At 47.5% G+C, this 18,631-nt stretch overlaps 1 long non-coding RNA gene across 1 annotated transcript in view; it reads left to right on the top strand.

Annotated features, from left to right (window-relative positions):
* The first annotated feature begins 8,435 nt into the window (after nucleotides 1–8,435).
* LOC123492940 overlaps nucleotides 8,436–18,631 on the top strand; it is an 11,257-nt gene continuing 1,061 nt past the window's right edge. Inside the window, exons 1-2 of the long non-coding RNA XR_006661938.1 lie at nucleotides 8,436–8,448; nucleotides 11,941–12,024. This is a non-coding gene — a long non-coding RNA (uncharacterized LOC123492940). The remainder of the gene's footprint in view (nucleotides 8,449–11,940; nucleotides 12,025–18,631) is intronic.

Genomic DNA, 18,631 nt, shown 5'->3' with positions numbered 1-18,631 from the left:
GTAATTGGTAATGGGTTTGCTGTTGGTCTGTTTGTGAATCTCATGAGGTGGGGCATAATAAGCTCTAAAACCCAGGGAATTTAGAATGGAAAGTTAGTTTACACACCCTCTCCCTGTCACACTCACACAAGAGTTAGACACTGACACGTACTGTACGTAGGCATGCACACACACACACACACACACACACACACACACACACACACACACACACACAAGCAAACACACACACCCCTGAGGAGCTACGTGTTGTTTGTAGGGAAATTCTAGGTACCTCAGAGGCCCATTAACCACAGTGTTGGATGTTTATGTGAAGTAAGCTTTGTTTCAGATTCTGTCCTCTTTTTGTATCTGTCCATCTCTTTCTGTCTCTCTCTGTCTGTACATATTTTCCACTATCTCTTTCTGTCTCTTGGGGTTTCCTCATCATCAGTATCTCTAGGCCTCAAGTTTACCAACAAATGCCTGGGGACATTTGGCAACAGATTTACACACTCACACTCACATATATCCATATATCCATATTATCCACATACAAACTGCAACCAGGCACACTGACGTAAAGAACAGGTGTACAGAAGAGTACACACACAGACACACACGGATCTGTGCCTGCGTCCCCAAAACTGATCCAGCAGACCTTATTACACGGCTGCCATGTTGCTGCCAATTGAAAGTGGCAGCGGAGCTCGTCACAGAATCCTAATCACAGGAGGTAATTGGCGGCTGGTTCAGCCTGGGTGTGTGAGAGAGATAGCTGTGTGAGCATGTCTGGCTCACCCCGTGGTGAGGTCAGTCAGCATGTGTCCGGAGAGAACAGGTCTGCTTGACCAGACGGCTGTGGTCAAATGGTGCCTGTCTTGCATCATAAGCAGAAAACAGATTTGATCAAATCTCAATGCTATGTAAGTACTACAAAATAGTGGATGGAGGTGGATTCAACATTATAGAGGATATGTAATCTGTCATAATATAGTGTATCCATGCCAAAAACGGTTGATATCATGAGAACAGTGTCTATATAATCTATGTCCAACATAATTGGAGTACATAATCATGATATAACATGCTTTAGACCAAAGCCTTTAATGCAAAGCTTGGTCGCCATTTAGAAGGTTTGACAGAGAGCAACTCCTCCATCCTTTATCCTGTGCCAAGTTCTCTAAATATATACTCTCTCTCCGCAGAGATGAAAACATGTGAGCGTGACCCTGAGGTTCATCCAAAGATAACATTTATTCAAGATGCCAGAGGGGTATGCAGCAGGCGCAAAGCATGAAGGGAAACGTGTTACCCAGACTGCAAAGAGAAGAGAAATCTATTGCCCCTCAAGATGTGGTCAGTTCGATCGTCTCACATGGAGACGAAAGTGAATGGTGCCCATTTTTTCCTGCCTGGTGTGGTATTTAAAAAGTGCTGTGCATTACATTCAACCCCGCCCCCCACAGTTCCTCGTTCCCCGGACTCTCATATAGAACATGAACAGTTAATTTGCCATGAACAGGAAATCAATGGATTAGGAGAGATGGCTTCCTTCCCTGCCTGGGAGATAGGTCAGGTGGTGGTGGGACGCTTCTGGGAATCAATGGCAGAGAGAGAGAATTGCTACACAAATGGGGTTGTAGCTGGGACTCAGATCACAAGAAAATGGATTAAAATTTCAGTAGCAGAGAGTGGGAGAGAGAGTAAATGGGCGAGCTCTCATAGTAGGTACACACAGGACATTTGACATCAAAAGACTGTGTTCTCCGAAGATTTCAGGGCTATAGGCTGGTGTTGCAGTGATTGTGGAGCAGTCCCAACTTGTTTTGTTCCTCAGGGATTTGGTGGAGATAGACAGAGGATGGGTAGCTTTCTGGAAAGTGAGAAAACTGAGGATGTGTGGGACTGTTTGCTTGTTTTTCTACCCATTGACTTCTCTGAATTGTCTTTGTGAGTTGGTATGAGCCTAAGGGTATAATTGAAATTCGCTTTGAAACGGTCCACCAACAGTTGGACCTCCTCGGCACTACCAACCCCAAACCTAGGGTGGGTCAGAGGTGACATGGCCTCTGGAAGTTAAGGTCATGTAGACAGGAAGCAGTTAAAATGATGTCCAGGAAGGAGACGCCACCGAGGAATTACCTTCAGAACAACAGAAGGAAATCCTGGAAAGAACAACTTGACTTTTCTCTTTGAGAGTTACACATTTCTGATACGTCGGTAGATTTTCTCTGCCTCTCTCTCTGATGTCAACGCCTGCAATGAAGCCTTTTATCCTGGGTGACGCTAAGGTGCATTATCATACTGCTCTTATTCAGCGGTGCAAAGGAGATAGGGAGCTGGAAGTGAAGTTGGGCAACCAGTGGGTGGTAGTGTGTCTCGTAAGGGATGGGATCCAATATGGTGGCTGGGGTGGAGGTTGACGGGGTCAAAGTAGGCATAAGGTTTGTGGCTCTAGATGGGAGGAAACTGCTTTTACAGGGGTGCATTCACCAGGCACCAAACAGAACTAAATAGGCATGGAACTGCCTTGAATTTGTCCAATAGAAACTCTCCGGAAAACATTTTGCTACGGTGTGCACTAATAAATATACCCCAAGTATATGCAAAATGCTCCAAATTACGAAGGGGTCACCTCCCATCCCTTTGGCACCTCAGGTCCTCTGTGCCCCCTAAATGACGCCCCTGATTAGAGGTGTAGTCATTATCTGTGTAAACCATGAGGTAACATGAGGTAATTAAATAATTAATATTAATAGTAATGGTAACTTTCATACACATTGTTGTCAGCTATTTTCAAGATAGAGCACTTTCAGTACAGAACAAAAACTGTTAGATGATGCATTTTCCAAAATATAGTTTTTGAGTGTAGAATTCCTTTAAAGGTGTTACTTTCATTTTTCAGAAGTGTTTCAATCTCCACTTGGTGTCTTCAGACTTGGTGATCACAACCAACCAATCAGGCTTTGAAGAAAGAAAAGCATGGTGGTGGTTTTAAATTGGCCCTTGAAAAGATTGTCAATTGTAATGCAAAGCAACTATTTAGCACACCACCATTCTCTATACAGTGGGTGTATGTGGGTTTCCACTTGCCATTGTGATCCCTGAATATCATTTCAGGCTTAGGTGGAGACACAAGTTCGCTGTGAGTGTGTTTGGGCCATCACCGTACTCTATTTTACACCTCACTAGCTTTCGATGAACTCATAAAATTACCTCACCAAGTCTTTCCCATGCAGTAAACCTGGTATTGCCAACCCTCCCCATTCTTCCCTCTGAATCGTATATAAATTCATGACTTATTTTCGCCGCCTCCATTACTTTCAAAGGCCCGATTCCGACTCGAGTTAAGCGCGTGTAAATGGAATGTTATTCCCTTTTTATGCACTTTTCTCTCTATGTGTATTCTGATCTTGAATTTAAGCATGAGATTAGCATGCTATTCACCAACTATTTGTTCAGGGTGGAGATCCACGAAATGAAAGTGTGGTGGAGGTGTGTCTACAGATAAACGATATTCTGACCTTGACTTAATTTCCTCATAATTCCACCGCCTTTACATACAAGGAAACCATTAATAAGGTCGAGCGAACCTGCCGGTTCCAAGTGGAAAAAGCATCTACTTTCTTTTTTTCTGCATTCAGAATTTTCCATGCACTGTAATTATAAATGGATAAGAGCTATTGATAAGAGCTAGGTAAATTATTAATCCGTTTGGAGAAGGGGATTGTAACTACACATAGCAATTGTTTTAGATGATTTTTCCTTATGATGCCTGGAGACTAATGTGAAACCAGCCATATGGAAGCAAACTGAACGTCATATCAACATGACATGTATTGCGGCCCCTTTTACACAGTGAAATAGGCTATAAATAGCTGTGCCGTTATTCAGAATTGTAATTGTGAGCCCTCATAATAATAACGTAGCCTATTTGAATCATTATGAAACTCAGACCACATGTAGCAGGTTAAACCTGGAGCCTAGCGCACGGTTCACAACGACTGGACCGCTGTCATACAGTTCCACGATTAGTGAGAATTAGGGTATTGTTCAACCCTTATTGTACACTTTTTTCCACCTTCCAATATTTAATGGGTTGAACTTGAATTTGACAACTTTCAGGATGAATCAAACCACTGTATTTTTGTATTCATCAATATACTGTATATTGTGCATAAAGACTCGCCAAAATGTTTTTTTTTTACATACTTTCCTAACCCCAAAATGTGCCTAAATAATCTACTAATTGGTGCTAAAACGGAGATGAAGATGCATAGATGGCTTTCTTTCATTGATCCCACTTTTCTGAACCCATTCTCTGTCAATGTATTCTAGTCTGTCGACAAAATTCTAATTAAAGGTACATTGTATTTAAAGGGATGGCTTAAGGTAAATGTACTGAAAACCCTGTTGAATGAAAACTCCACGAGAAAATCAAAAGGTAAGTCTGAATACCAACTACTGAGACGTGTGTCGGAAAGGCGTACGAAAGAAGTCTTAATTTCCAATGTCGGAAACGGACCCAAAGATAAAAGGGCCCATTTCTTCTGCTATTCCACTTTACAGTAATTTCCTACCACTTAGCAATGTACACCCACTTGTATTTGTATTGAAATTGTATTGAATTGTATAAAGACGAAAGAGTATAAAGACTTGTATGAAGATGAAAGAGCTTTAAATTCTAGGCAGTAAAATGTGAGGCAACAACGAGAAGGTTGTCGCGCCAACAAAAGGCTATCATAAGGTTTGACATACCACTTTCATTGACGAATGAAGTTAAATACAATCTTTATGATAAATACCTAGAATATTGTTAAAATTCTTGGTTGATTGGCACCTGCAACCCCCCTCCCCCGTGCACTAACCCTGTTCTTAGATGCTGAGGATGAGAAATGAGGATGATGAGGAATGAAAAGAATGGGGAAAAAGATTCTGCTGACAATTGACAGAGGAAGCAGGATATAATTGTTAACAATAACAACACAAATATGTTGATTTAATGTATAAAATGCTAATTAGCTGGTCTATTTCTTTCATAATTTACTCGTTGCATGGAATGTCCTTGGGCGAGGAAACTAAAGAATTACTCACAAGTTTCTTTTAAGTGCAACAGGCTTCCAGGTGGGTTGCTGAGAGGTGTTTTTGCTCCTATTTATTTCCACTATCGACTGAGTGAATAGGGTTGCTTTAACGGTGGAGGTCATATGATTAAGGTACAACTTACAGTATCTATACAGTCTGCAATACCATAAATAAACAGTTTTGCTTGCTTGGTAAGGTAAAGTAAGGTCATACTGACGCACATCATCAATCAGGAAGGCACAAGGGTACCATAACATTTGGTGTTTGCCAAAGAAATCCCTCAACGCGCCTGCATCGAGTTCCTGTTGCTTTTTAAGGTTTACTCAAGCATGCTTCTCAACATCAATAGCCATGTTCAAGTGAGCTTTGATGTTTAAACAAGCTTCTAGATGAGTAACAACAACCACCAAAAGATCAAGCTATGCAGTGTAGGTGTGAGAGGGGGTTTCTGAACCACCATCACAGCGGAACAAATAGTGCATTGTCTCGAAACAACGTCTTTGTCAAACCTGTCTATTCCTGGCTTCTCTGTTCTTTTATTTAGCATTGTACCATGTCAAACAGATGTTTCAGGAAGATACACAACCCGGCGCCATGCTCCAACGACACTCAGAGAATGACAATCATTTGCTGTAAAGGTATGCCTGCGTGGGACTGTTTAATTAAGGTTGTAACAAATGTCATGTTGCGGAGGATTATAAATTATTTTTTTAGGATATGGCCCGCGGGATATCTCTGAGAAGGAAATCCTTACAATAACAATTAGTGTCTCACTGTGTCTCCGTAGCTGTTAATAATCTCTCTTAATTTGATAAATTAAACTGTCTAAAGGGGGGGTGGGGGGGGGGACACATAAAGAGATATTGAAGAAACTACGATTGATAAGATTAATTGTAATAAGAAGGAGTCTTCTCTCCATTATTATCTACCATTGACAATTGCCCCAAAAAATCGATCTCAAACTGAATAAAGTGAGCTTTATGACAGTTACTGTATGCTATGAACAAAACCAACCTATAGCCTCATACAGTTTTTATCTCCTTTGACATACAACCAATATCATGTCCCCTGACAATTACATTTCAATATTGATTCAATCCCACGTCTGGGGAATTCCACTGCTTTAGCTGTGACACTAGCTCCACAATGAAGACTATTTGTGGTCAAAGCGATAGTGGACATTCCCTCTTTATTTCGACAGTTAGAAGCCTGTTGCAGTCTTACTCAGAATTAGACTCCACCTGCTGGACATGTGGCTGAACTGGACACATGGGAAAATCTATTGGGGCTTCTACTTTTTTTCTGTGTGTTTTATATGTGTGTTGTGTGTTGTGTGTTGTGTGTGTGTGTGTGTGTGTGTGTGTGTGTGTGTGTGTGTGTGTGTGTGTGTGTGTGTTTAGGGCCAGTCCTAAGAGTGATCAGGAGGAGAATGAACTGGTGATGGAGTCTTTGAGGAGTCTGTAAGGAAGAGGAGACAGAAGACTCATCAACACACACAGAACTACAGACCGGCACACACAATAACTATAACTATCTGGACCCCTAACCCCTTTCACTCTGTCATCACTCTCTTTACCCACCCCATCCACCCATCCCTCTCCCTCTCTCTCTCCCGCCTCTCTCTCCCCTTCTCTCTCTCTCCCTCTCTCTCTCTCTCTCTCTCTCTCCCTCTCTCACCGCTCTTTCCTCTCTCTCCACCTCTCTCCTCTCTCTCTCTCTCTCTCTCTCTCTCTCTCTCTACCCCTCTCTCTCTACCTCCTACCCTCTCTACCATCTCTCTCCCTCTCTCTCTCTACCTCTCTCCCCTCTCTCTCTCTCTCTCTCTCCCTCTCTCTCTCTACCTCTCCGCCCCTCTCTCTCTCTCTCTCTCTCTCTACCTCTCTATTCTCCTCTCTCTCTTCTCTCTCTACCTCTCCCCCCTCTCTCTCCTCTCTCTCTCCCCTCTCTACACTCTCTCTCTCCTCTCTCTCCTCTCTCCCTCTCTCTCTCTCTCTCTCTCTCTCTCTCTCTCTCTCTCTCTCTCCTCTCTCTCTCTCTCTCTCTCTCTCTCTCTCTCTCTCTCTCTCTCTCTCTCAATTCAATAGGCTTTATTGGCATGGGAAACATATGTTAACATTACCAAAGCAAGTGAAGTAGATAATAAACTATAAAAATATTAACAGTAAACATTACACTAGAAGTTTCCGGAAATGAATAAAGACATTTAAAATGTCATTTTATGTCTATATACAGTGTTGTAACAATGTGCAATTCAGTTAGCAAGTACAAATGGGAAAATAAATGAACATATATGGGTTGTGGGATGTTGCAAGTGGTGTGACTATTGGTTCTTCATGTGCCCTTTTCTTGTAAGCAACAGGTCACCAAATCTTGCAGCTGTGATTGCACATCAGGTATTTCACCCAGTAGATAAGGGAGTTTATCAAAATTGGATTTGTTTTCGAATTCTTTGTGGGTCCTGTGTAATCTGAGGAAATATGTGTCTCTAATATGGTCATACATTTGGCAGGAGGTTAGGAAGTGCAGCTCAGTTTCCACCTCATTTTGTGGGCAGTGTGCACATAGCCTGTCTTCTCTTGAGAGCCAGGTCTGCCTTGGGCGGCCTTTCTCAATAGCAAGGCTATGCTCACTGAGTCTGTACATAGTCAAAGCTTTCCTTAAGTTTCGGTCAGTCACAGTGGTCAGGTATTCTGCCACTGTGTACTCTCTGTTTAGGGCTAAATAGCATTCTGGTTTGCTCTGTTTTTGTAAATTCTTTCCAAAATTTTCTTTGGGTCACCTAATTGTGTGCTGTCCTGGGGCTCTGTGGGGTCTGTTTGTGTTTGTGAACAGAGCCCCAGGACCAGCTTACTTAGAGGACTCTTCTCCAGGTTCATCTCTCTGTACGTGATGGCTTTGTTATGGAAGGTTTGGGAATCGCTTCCTTTTTTAGGTGGTTGTAGAATTTAAAGGCTATTTTCTGGATTTTGATAATTAGCGGGTATGGGCCCTAATTCTGCTCTGCATGTATTATTTTGTGTTTTACGTTGAACTCCCCCTCTCTCTATCTCTTTCTTCCTCCCCGCTCTCTCCCCACCTCTCTCTCTCCCTCCCCCTCCCCCTCTCCTCTCTCTCTTCCTCTCTTCTTCTCTCTCTCTCTCCCCACCTCTCTCTCACCCCCTCTCTCTCCCCGCGCCTCTCTCCCTCCCACCTCTCTCTTCCCTCCCCTCTCTCTCTCCCCTCCTCCCCCTCTCCTCTCTCCCCTCCCCCTCTCTCTCTAGGTACCAGAGGCCCCCTCCCCAGCCCCAGTAGAGGTCCAGTCCAGTAGTAGACAGAGATTAGAGCAGTTTAAAACCAGAGCTAAACGCTCCTCCTCACAGAGTCACTGGGGGCATCTGGAAGGTAGGGGGGAAGTGTGTGCGTCTTAACGTCTGTTTTAACGTGTGTGTGTGTTAATGTAGGTGTGTTAACGTTTGTGTGTGCAGGGCGTGGCTCTAGTATTTTCAGGGTCCTAAGAGAGATTTGTTTGGTGGGCTTCCCCACCTCATGGCAAATCATTTATAGCCCTCCCCCCGGAGGTCAGAGCCCCTGGAGGTCAGGCCCTCTGGAGGTCAGGGCCCCCCTGGAGGTCAGAGCCCCTGAGGTCAGGGCCCCCTGGAGGTCAGAGCCCCCTGGAGGTCAGGAGCCCCCTGGAGGTCAGGGCCCCTGAGGTCAGGGAGCCCCCTGGAGGTCAGGAGCCCCTGGAGGTCAGAGCCCTGGGAGGTCAGGAGCCCCTGGAGGTCAGGGCCCTGAGGTCAGAGCCCCCTGGAGGTCAGGAGCCCCCTGGAGGTCAGGGCCCCTGGAGGTCAGGGCCCCTGGAGGTCAGGGGCCCCCTGGAGGTCAGGGGGCCCCCTGGAGGTCAGGGCCCTGAGTCAGGGAGCCCCTGGAGGTCAGGGCCCCTGGAGGTCAGAGCCCCTGGAGGTCAGGAGCCCCCTGAGGTCAGGGCCCCTGAGGTCAGAGCCCCTGGAGGTCAGAGCCCCTGAGGTCAGGGCCCCCTGGAGGTCAGGGCCCCTGAGGTCAGGGCCCCTGGGCACGTGCCCTGGGAGCCCGGGTCGGTATCGCCATGATAGCTGGCTAGACTAACTACCAATCTAAACATGTCTAGCTGACATGGCTAATTCAGTGACTGACATAACAAGAGAAAAAAACTGCTGTTGCAAAACCACATTTCTAAATTGCAACTTGTGTATTCTACTATTCTAACTCTCAATAGTAAGTTGAGACCCTGATTGAGTCCCCCTAAAAAAAGCTATATTTATTTACTGTTTTGTCCAGTTAATCGACTTCTATTGTTGCTTATGTCTGTGTCTGTTAACCTGTGTCTATGTGTCTGTTAACTTGTGTCTGTGTGTCTGTTAACTTGTGTATGTGTCTGTTAACCTGTGTCTGTTAACTTGTGTCTGTGTGTCTGTTAACTTGTGTCTGTGTGTCTGTTAACTTGTGTATGTGTCTGTTAACCTGTGTCTGTGTGTCTGTTAACTTGTGTATGTGTCTGTTAACCTGTGTCTGTGTGTCTGTTAACTTGTGTATGTGTCTGTTAACCCGTGTCTGTGTGTGTGTTAACCTGTGTCTGTTAACCTGTGTCTGTGTGTCTGTTAACTTGTGTCTGTGTGTCTGTTAACTTGTGTATGTGTCTGTTAACTTGTGTATGTGTCTGTTAACCTGTGTCTGTGTGTCTGTTAACTTGTGTATGTGTCTGTTAACCCGTGTCTGTGTGTGTGTTAACCGGTGTCTGTTAACTTGTGTATGTGTGTCTGTTAACCTGTGTCTGTGTGTGTCTTAACGTGTGTCTGTGTGTGTGTTAACCTGTGTCTGTTAACCTGTGTCTGTCTGTCTTAACGTGTGTCTGTGTGTGTGTTAACCTGTGTCTGTGTGTGTGTGTTAACCTGTGTCTGTGTGTGTCTTAACGTGTGTCTGTGTGTGTTAACGTGTGTCTGTGTGTGTCTTAACGTGTGTCTGTGTGTGTTAACCTGTGTCTGTGTGTGTCTTAACGTGTGTCTGTGTGTGTTGACGTGTGTCTGTGTGTGCTTAACGTGTGTCTGTGTGTGGTAACCTGTGTCTGTGTGTGTCTTAACGTGTGTCTGTGTGTGTTAACCTGTGTCTGTGTGTGTCTTAACGTGTGTCTGTGTGTGTGTTAACCTGTGTCTGTGTGTCTTAACCTGTGTCTGTGTGTGTCTTAACCTGTGTCTGTGTGTGTCTTAACATGGGTCTGTGTGTCTTAACATGGGTCTGTGTGTGTCTTAACGTGTGTCTGTGTGTGTGTTAACCTGTGTCTGTGTGTGTCTTAACGTGTGTGTGTGTTAACCTGTGTGTGTCTGTCTTAACGTGTGTCTGTGTGTGTGTTAACCTGTGTCTGTGTGTGTGTTAACCTGTGTCTGTGTGTGTCTTAACGTGTGTCTGTGTGTGTGTTAACCTGTGTGTGTCTGTCTTAACGTGTGTCTGTGTGTGTGTTAACCTGTGTCTGTGTGTGTCTTAACGTGTGTGTGTGTTAACTCTGTGTGTGTCTGTCTTAACGTGTGTCTGTGTGTGTGTGTTAACCTGTGTCTGTTAACCTGTGTCTTAACGTGTGTCTGTGTGTCTGTTAACCTGTGTCTTAACGTGTGTCTGTGTGTGTGTTAACCTGTGTGTGTGTGTGTTCTTAACGTGTGTCTGTGTGTGTGTTAATCTGTGTCTGTGTGTGTCTTAACGTGTGTCTGTGTGTGTGTTAACCTGTGTCTGTGGGTGTCTTAACGTGTGTCTGTGTGTCTGTTAACCTGTGTCTGTCTGTCTTAACGTGTGTCTGTGTGTGTGTGTTAACCTGTGTCTGTGTGTGTCTGTGTGTGTGTTAACCTGTGTCTGTGTGTGCCTTAACGTGTGTCTGTGTGTGTGTGTTAACCTGTGTCTGTGTGTGTGTTAACCTGTGTCTAACGTGTGTCTGTGTGTCTGTTAACCTGTGTCTTAATGTGTGTCTGTGTGTGTGTTAACCTGTGTCTGTTAACCTGTGTCTGTCTGTCTTAACGTGTGTCTGTGTGTGTGTTAACCTGTGTGCTGTGTGTGTCTTAACGTGTGTCTGTGTGTCTGTTAACGTGTGTGTGTCTGTCTTAACGTGTGTCTGTGTGTGTGTTAACCTGTGTCTGTGTGTGTCTTAACGTGTGTCTGTGTGTGTGTTAACCTGTGTCTGTGTGTGTCTTAACGTGTGTCTGTGTGTGTCTTAACCTGTGTCTGTGTGTGTCTAACGTGTGTCTTGTGTGTGTTAACCTGTGTCTGTGTGTGTCTTAACGTGTGTCTGTGTGTGTGTTAACCTGTGTCTTAACGTGTGTATGTGTGTGTGTTAACCTGTGTCTGTGTGTGTCTTAACGTGTGTCTGTGTGTGTGTTAACCTGTGTCTGTGTGTGCTTAACGTGTGTCTGTGTGTGTGTTAACCTGTGTCTGTGTGTGTCTTAACGTGTGTCTGTGTGTGTGTGTGTTAACCTGTGTCTGTGTGTGTCTTAACGTGTGTCTGTTAACCTGTGTCTGTGTGTGTCTTAACCTGTGTCTGTGTGTGTGTTAACCTGTGTCTGTGTGTGTCTTAACGTGTGTCTGTGTGTGTGTGTTAACCTGTGTCTGTGTGTGTCTTAACGTGTGTCTGTGTGTGTGTTAACCTGTGTCTGTGTGTGTCTTAACGTGTGTCTGTGTGTGTCTTAACCTGTGTCTGTGTGTGTCTTAACGTGTGTCTGTGTGTGTGTTAACCTGTGTCTGTGTGTGTCTTAACGTGTGTCTGTGTGTGTGTTAACCTGTGTCTGTGTGTGTCTTAACGTGTGTCTGTGTGTGTGTTAACCTGTGTCTGTGTGTGTCTTAACGTGTGTGTGTTAACCTGTGTGTGTTGTGTGTCTCCAGGGCAGTAGCAAAGCCAGGGCTCAGAGAGAGAACAGTGAAGGAGACAGCAGTTCATCTAACTCTACACTCAACTCCACTGGACAGGTATCTATATCTAACTCAACTCCACTGGACAGGTATCTATATCTAACTCAACTCCCTGGACAGGTATCTATATCTAACTCAACTCCACTGGACAGGTATCTATATCTAACTCAACTCCCCTGGACAGGTATCTATATCTAACCTCAACTCCACTGGACAGGTATCTATATCTAACTCAACTCCCTGGACAGGTATCTATATCTAACTCAACTCCACTGGACAGGTATCTATATCTAACTCAACTCCACTGGACAGGTATCTACAGTGAGGGAAAAAAGTATTTGATCCCCTGCTGATTTTGTACGTTTGCCCACTGACAAAGAAATGATCAGTCTATAATTTTAATGGGAGGTTTATTTGAACAGTGAGAGACAGAATAACAACAAAAAAATCCAGAAAAAACGCATGTCAAAAATGTTATAAATTGATTTGCATTTTAATGAGGGAAATCAGTATTTGACCCTCTCAATCAGAAAGATTTCTGGCTCCCAGGTGTCTTTTATACAGGGCGATAGCTGAGATTAGGAGCACACTCTTAAAGGGAGTGCTCTAATCTCAGTTTGTTACCTGTATAAAAGACACCTGTCCACAGAAGCAATCAATCAATCAGATTCCAAACTCCCCGCCATGGCCAAGACCAAAGAGCTCTCCAAGGATGTCAGGAACAAGATTGTAGACCTACACAAGGCTGGAATGGGCTACAAGACCATCGCCAAGCAGCTTGGTGAGAAGGTGACAACAGTTGGTGCGATTATTTGCAAATGGAAGAAACACAAAATAACTGTCAATCTCCCCTCGGCCTGGGGCTCCATGCAAGATCTCACCTCGTGGAGTTGCAATGATCATGAGAACGGTGAGGAATCAGCCCAGAACTACACAGGAAGGATCTTGTCAATGATCTCAAGGCAGCTGGGACCATAGTCACCAAGAAAACAATTGGTAACACACTACGCCGTGAAGGACTGAAATCCTGCAGCGCCCGCAAGGTCCCCCTGCTCAAGAAAGCACATATACATGCCCGTCTGAAAGTTTGCCAATGAACATCTGAATGATTCAGAGGAGAACTGGGTGAAAGTGTTGTGGTCAGATGAGACCAAAATCGAGTTCTTTGGCATCAACTCAACTCGCGTGTTTGGAGGAGGAGGAATGCTGCCTACGACCCCAAGAACACCAGCCCCACCGTCAAACATGGAGGTGGAATCATTCACGTTTTGGGGGTGTTTTTCTGCTAAGGGGACAGGACAACTTCACCGCATCAAAGGGACGATGGACGGGGCCATGTACCATCAAATCTTGGGTGAGAACCTCCCTCCCTCAGCCAGGGCATTGAAAATGGGTTGTGGATGGGTATTCCAGCATGACAATGACCCAAAACACACGGCCAAGGGCAACAAAGGAGTGGCTCAAGAAGAAGCACATGAAGGTCCTGGAGTGGCCTAGCCAGTCTCCAGACCTTAATCCCATAGAAAATCTGTGGAGGGAGCTGAAGTTTTGAGTTGCCAAACGTCAGCCTTGAAACCTTAATGACTTGGAAAAGATCTGCAAAGAGGAGTGGAACAAAATCCCTCCTGAGATGTATGCAAACCTGGTGGCCAACTACAAGAAACGTCTGACCTCTGTGATTGCCAACAAGGGTTTTGCCACCAAGTACTAAGTCATGTTTTGCAGAGGGGGGTCAAATACTTATTTCCCTCATTAAACTGCAAATCAATTTCTAACATTTTTGACATGCTTTTTTCTGGATTTTTTTTGTTGTTACACTGTTCAAATAAACCTACCATTAAAAATTATAGACTGATCATGTCTTTGTCAGTGGGCAAACGTACAAAATCTGCAGGGATCAAATACTTTTTTTCCCTCACTGTATATCTAACTCTACACTCAACTCCACTGTACAGGTAACGCAGATATTTAGTCACGGGTTGCACGTTACGTCACAATATTGTTATAAAGGTTATCTTGAGGGCTGATCACTGTTGCCCAACAGGACGTTTCTGCTCAATGCATTCTCAATTGGCACTGATGAAGATTTAGTGTAAAGTGCATAATTGTCTTGTAAACCTGGATGATGTACTCAACCTAGTTGGACAGTGTGTAACCCAGCCTGCATATGTATGGAGCATCTCAATATCTCTTATGGTTTAGGCTCAAGCTGTGTCTCTTTTACATGTTTTAAATTTTTTAGTCATTTAGCAGACACTCTTATCCAGAGCGACTTACAGGAGCAATTAGGGTTAAGTGCCTTGCTCAAGGGCACATCGAAAGATTTTTCACCTAGTCGGCTCGGGGGATTAGAACCAGCGACCTTTCGGTTACTGGCACAACGCTCTTAACCACTAAGCTACCTGCCGCACATCTTAACTATAGAAGTACTCCGGCTAGTTTGGAAGTTTTCCCCTTGAAAAAAAACAATATCCAAGTATAAATACAGTAAAGTACACACTTAAGGGTAAACATTTCCTTTTTATTAGCACATTTTGTTTTGTTGTTGACACAATTGTGAGATTGGAGGAGCTTGTGATTGAAGGAATTGGGTCTGATGGGTGCGTTGTGATGTCATCGGCCTCCCTGTGATGTCATCGGCCTCCCCCTTGCTTGAGGAACAGTAGAGAACAACAGAGGAAGCCATGTCCTCCCTGGACTGCAGCCTGTTGTTAAGTAAATCAGATGATACGTGAGGTGCTACGGGGCTTGGGTGGGGCTTTAATCAAGGGGTGCACAGTTTTGTTTGACACGACACACCCGATTCCATTATTCATCTATAATCAAACCTTTGATTGGTGGAATCAGGTTATGTAGTGCTAGGTCAAAAACACATGCACTCCTTTTTAACACTGGTCTAAAGGGTGCATCTCAATAGACCCATTCCCAGCCCATTCCACCACAGCCACCAGGCAGGATGGGGCCCATGGACTCATGCTGCTTACGCCAGATTCCCCAGCCCATTCCACCACAGCCACCAGGCAGGATGGGGCCCATGGACTCATGCTGCTTACGCCAGATTCCCCAGCCCATTCCACCACAGCCACCAGGCAGGATGGGGCCCATGGACTCATGCTGCTACGCCAGATTCCCCAGCCCATTCCACCACAGCCACCAGGCAGGATGGGGCCCATGGACTCATGCTGCTTACGCCAGATTCCCCAGCCCATTTCCACCACAGCCACCAGGCAGGATGGGGCCCATGGACTCATGCTGCTTACGCCAGATTCCCCAGCCCATTCCACCACAGCCACCAGGCAGGATGGGGCCATGGACTCATGCTGCTTACACCAGATTCCCCAGCCCATTCCACCACAGCCACCAGGCAGGATGGGCCCATGGACTCATGCTGCTTACGCCAGATTCCCCAGCCCATTCCACCACAGCCACCAGGCAGGATGGGGCCCATGGACTCATGCTGCTTACGCCAGATTCCCCAGCCCATTCCACCACAGCCACCAGGCAGGATGGGGCCCATGGACTCATGCTGCTTACGCCAGATTCCCCAGCCCATTCCACCACAGCCACCAGGCAGGATGGGGCCCATGGACTCCATGCTGCTTACGCCAGATTCCCCAGCCCATTCCACCACAGCCACCAGGCAGGATGGGGCCCATGGACTCATGCTGCTTCGCCAGATTCCCCAGCCCATTCCACCACAGCCACCAGGCAGGATGGGCCCATGGACTCATGCTGCTCCTAACACCAGATTCCCCAGCCCATTCCACCACAGCCACCAGGCAGGATGGGGCCCATGGACTCATGCTGCTTACGCCAGATTCCCCAGCCCATTCCACCACAGCCACCAGGCAGGATGGGGCCCATGGACTCATGCTGCTTACGCCAGATTCCCCAGCCCATTCCACCACAGCCACCAGGCAGGATGGGGCCCATGGACTCATGCTGCTTCGCCAGATTCCCCAGCCCATTCCACCACAGCCACCAGGCAGGATGGGGCCCATGGACTCATGCTGCTTACGCCAGATTCCCCAGCCCATTCCACCACAGCCACCAGGCAGGATGGGGCCCATGGACTCATGCTGCTTACGCCAGATTCCCCAGCCCATTCCACCACAGCCACCAGGCAGGATGGGCCCATGGACTCATGCTGCTTACGCCAGATTCCCCAGCCCATTCCACCACAGCCACCAGGCAGGATGGGCCCATGGACTCATGCTCCTAACGCCAGATTCCCCAGCCCATTCCCACCACAGCCACCAGGCAGGATGGGGCCATGGACTCATGCTGCTTACGCCAGATTCCCCAGCCCATTCCACCACAGCCACCAGGCAGGATGGGGCCCATGGACTCATGCTGCTTACGCCAGATCCCCCAGCCCATTCCACCACAGCCACCAGGCAGGATGGGGCCCATGGACTCATGCTGCTTACGCCAGATTCCCCAGCCCATTCCACCACAGCCACCAGGCAGGATGGGGCCCATGGACTCATGCTGCTTACGCCAGATTCCCCAGCCCATTCCACCACAGCCACCAGGCAGGATGGGGCCCATGGACTCATGCTGCTTACGCCAGATTCCCCAGCCCATTCCACCACAGCCACCAGGCAGGATGGGGCCATGAACTCATGCTGCTTACGCCAGATTCCCCAGCCCATTCCACCACAGCCACCAGGCAGGATGGGGCCCATGGACTCATGCTGCTTACGCCAGATTCCCCAGCCCATTCCACCACAGCCACCAGGCAGGATGGGGCCCATGGACTCATGCTGCTTACACCAGATTCCCAGCCCATTCCACCACAGCCACCAGGCAGGATGGGGCCCATGGACTCATGCTGCTTACGCCAGATTCCCAGCCCATTCCACCACAGCCACCAGGCAGGATGGGGCCCATGGACTCATGCTGCTTACGCCAGATTCCCAGCCCATTCCACCACAGCCACCAGGCAGGATGGGGCCCATGGACTCATGCTGCTTACGCCAGATTCCCCAGCCCATTCCACCACAGCCACCAGGCAGGATGGGGCCCATGGACTCATGCTGCTTACGCCAGATTCCCCAGCCCATTCCACCACAGCCACCAGGCAGGATGGGGCCCATGGACTCATGCTGCTTACGCCAGATTCCCCAGCCCATTCCACCACAGCCACCAGGCAGGATGGGCCCATGGACTCATGCTGCTTACGCCAGATTCCCCAGCCCATTCCACCACAGCCACCAGGCAGGATGGGGCCCATGGACTCATGCTGCTTACGCCAGATCCCCCAGCCCATTCCACCACAGCCACCAGGCAGGATGGGGCCCATGGACTCATGCTGCTTACGCCAGATTCCCCAGCCCATTCCACCACAGCCACCAGGCAGGATGGGGCCCATGGACTCATGCTGCTTCGCCAGATTCCCAGCCCATTCCACCACAGCCACCCAGGCAGGATGGGGCCATGAACTCATGCTGCTTCGCGCCAGATTCCCCAGCCCATTCCACCACAGCCACCAGGCAGGATGGGGCCCATGGACTCATGCTGCTTACGCCAGATTCCCCAGCCCATTCCACCACAGCCACCAGGCAGGATGGGGCCCATGGACTCATGCTGCTTACACCAGATTCCCAGCCCATTCCACCACAGCCACCAGGCAGGATGGGGCCCATGGACTCTCATGCTGCTTACGCCAGATTCCCCAGCCCATTCCACCACAGCCACCAGGCAGGATGGGGCCCATGGACTCATGCTGCTTACGCCAGATTCCCCAGCCCATTCCACCACAGCCACCAGGCAGGATGGGGCCCATGGACTCATGCTGCTTACGCCAGATTCCCCAGCCCATTCCACCACAGCCACCAGGCAGGATGGGGCCCATGGACTCATGCTGCTTACGCCAGATCCCCCAGCCCATTCCACCACAGCCACCAGGCAGGATGGGGCCCATGGACTCATGCTGCTTACGCCAGATTCCCCAGCCCATTCCACCACAGCCACCAGGCAGGATGGGGCCATGGACTCATGCTGCTTACGCCAGATCCTGACTCTGACCCAACAGGAACCGGGATTCATCGGACCAGGACATGTTTTTCCACTCCTCAGTTGTCCAGTGTTGGTGATGTCGTGCCCACTGGAGCTGCTTCTTCTTGTTTTTAGCTGATAGGAGTGGAACCCCGGTGTGGTCGTCTGCTGCAATAGCCCGTCCGTGACAAGGATCGACCAGTTGTGCGGTCTGAGATGCCGTTCTGCCACACCCCTGTTGTACTGTGCTGTTATTATTATTTTTTATTTATTTATTTATTTTTTAGTCATTTAGCAGACGCTCTTATCCAGAGCGACTTACAGGAGCAATTAGGGTTAAGTGCCTTGCTCAAGGGCACGTCGACAGATTTTTCACCTAGTCGGCTCGGGATTAGAACCAGCGACCTTTCGGTTTCTGGCACAACGCTCTTAGCCACTAAGCTACCTGCCTGTTTGTGGTCCACCTCTCAGCTTGCACCATTTCCTTCAACCTGTCATCAACCAGCTGTGTTCGCCCACAGGACTGCTGCTGACTGGATGTTTTATTTTGTTTGTTGCACCATTGTCTGTAAACTCCTGGACACTGTCGTGTGTGAAAAGCCCAGGAGGCTGATATACCCGTTTCTGAGATACTGGATCCAGGCGCGACTGGCACCCGACGATC

The sequence above is a fragment of the Coregonus clupeaformis genome, chromosome 17 (genome assembly GCF_020615455.1).
Source record: "Coregonus clupeaformis isolate EN_2021a chromosome 17, ASM2061545v1, whole genome shotgun sequence".
In the NCBI taxonomy this organism is placed as follows: domain Eukaryota; kingdom Metazoa; phylum Chordata; class Actinopteri; order Salmoniformes; family Salmonidae; genus Coregonus; species Coregonus clupeaformis.
This window is presented reverse-complemented; position numbering and strand designations above follow the sequence as displayed.